Source organism: Leopardus geoffroyi, chromosome C2 (genome assembly GCF_018350155.1).
Source record: "Leopardus geoffroyi isolate Oge1 chromosome C2, O.geoffroyi_Oge1_pat1.0, whole genome shotgun sequence".
In the NCBI taxonomy this organism is placed as follows: Eukaryota; Metazoa; Chordata; class Mammalia; order Carnivora; family Felidae; genus Leopardus; species Leopardus geoffroyi.
The window spans coordinates 100432070-100434286 of NC_059333.1; the positions used below are offsets into that span (position 1 = coordinate 100432070).

Here is a 2217-nt window from a genome sequence, read left to right on the forward strand (position 1 = left end):
AACCTAGTACCAAAATATTCCCCAAAATACAGTTCAAATTTGTTCAAAACATAAACCTGGGTGTGAACCTCTAGAATTATAATGGTTAGGTAGAAGGAAAATTCACTCTAAACCACTACCTGATGGCTCAGGCCTCACCTGTGAGAATGGGAAGCTGGGAAGCAGAGAAATCTACATGCATCACTGAACTTGAGAACACTGCTCAACACCTCAGGGACGACTTCTGTCTCCTAGCATGCCTCTGCTTCCTAGATAGCCGCTCATAGAGTTTGGGCACACAGTCATCTCATTCACCCTGGTAGCACGTGCAAGTCACCAGGTGCCCGAGCTCATACTTTGAATTTGCCATGGTGGTCTCCAGATCAGTTGCTGAGAATGGGCTCATCATCCTTCTGTGACCCATTCTGCTGGTAAACCAGCCAGATATAGCAATTGAAGGCTGTGCCATTGGGAGGCGCAGAGTCGACATAATCAGAGAGGACTATGCCACTGCTGATGTCATTGCCCCTCACTCTGACCACCAGAAAATGGTGCCATTCCCTGTACTTGGGGTCCTTCCATCTGGGAGCATCTGGATCTGTCATGACCAAGGTGTAAGGTTTATGTGGCTCAAGACCACCCCATGAAGTCCTGGTGGGTCTGTTCTTATCCTGGGTGGGTGTCAGCAATCTTGCCAGCTGTCAACCTCCACCCTGGCATATTTGACCTGCAGCAGTTGCTGTGGCTGCTCATCCACTTCTATAAGCTCAGTCCTGGACCATTTGCTGAGGTCTATGGGCATCACGGGGCCGGGTTGGGCAGACAGCTGGGAAGAGTCTTGGGAGGCAAGGTACCAGCCTGCAGCACCGACTCCGAGTGGTCCACAAAGTGTTTCAATACATTTTCTTATTTTCACTTCATTGGCTTAATTTAAGTCCTCATTGTGTCTTACAAACCTATGTGGTAACTTCCTACTGGATTCATGTCTTTGCCTCTACACACTTTCTATTAATTAGGAATTAACAGGAATTTTCAAAACTGAAAATTCTTATAGGAATTCATTTGAAAATTCTTAGCAGGAATTTTCAAAACTGAAAATCAATTTTGTTATTCAAATGCTACAATCACATCAGGGATACTATATTTGCCATAGTCTAAATGCCAAAGTCCTTCGATGAAATTATAGAGTATTCTATGATTTAGTTTCTGCCTTTGTTTTCATCATTTATGTAGTCCCACCTCATTCAACTCAAGCTATATGCTAACTTCTCTGCCATTGCTCCTGATTTTTTTCTCCCTCCTGAAGTAAACAATTGTCTTTTAAGTGCCTAAAAATCCCTTGGTAGGCCTGAACCTAGTTCAGATGATTTTTCCTCTGTAAAGCCTTCCCTGTCCATGTTGCAAATTTGAAATTACACTTTTATTTGTCCAACACTATACATGTTGAGTGTGTGTGTGTGCATGTGCATGTGCGTGTAGTAGCACTTATCATACTAGATTTTAAACACTATTTTTAAGTCTGCCAAGCTGTAACATTTAGTTTTTAATTGGCAATGTCAATGAAAAACAGATACTCAGATATCTTTGTTTCTTCAGTGGATGGATGGATAAATGAATGATTACACTGTTCACAGCCTATTTAAGCTCATTCATATTTTAGCATGGTATGTGTTTTTTATGGATATACAAAAACACATAAAACCATTGCGAAACTCAGAAAAGATAGAATGCACCAACTAAAATGATAAAGAATGATAAAATATTCAGATATATTTATTTGCCCAGATGTGTGTGTGTGTTTTTCTTGCTTTTGCTTCTTAGATATGAAAGTTAGCTCTCAACAATATTGATGATTCAATCTGTCAAGAACACTTGTGCTTGTGTATTTAATGAAAGAATTTCTGGATTCTTTAATAATCTAATTTTCTTTTTCTTTTCTTTTTTGAGAGAAAGAGAGTGCTTGCATGTGGGTGGGAGAGGAGCAGAGGGAGAGGGAGAGAAAAGCTTAAGGAGGCTCCACACCCAGCACAGAGCCTGACATGGGGTTCTATCTCATGACTGTGAGACCATGACTTGAGCAAATCAAGAGTAAGATGCTTAGCTGACTAAGCCACCCAGTCATCTCTAATAATCTAATTTTCTAGTTTAATAATCTAATAATCTAATTTTCCATTAGATTATCATTGTCCAGCATATGTGACACAAAGGGCATAAAGTTTTGCATATCAAAACTAATTT

The 2217-nt window shown here is 40.3% G+C and overlaps 1 pseudogene; it reads right to left on the minus strand.

The window, feature by feature from the left end:
• Positions 1–202: 202 nt before the first annotated feature.
• On the minus strand, positions 203–793 carry LOC123610374 (annotated as a pseudogene).
• Positions 794–2217: the final 1424 nt, after the last annotated feature.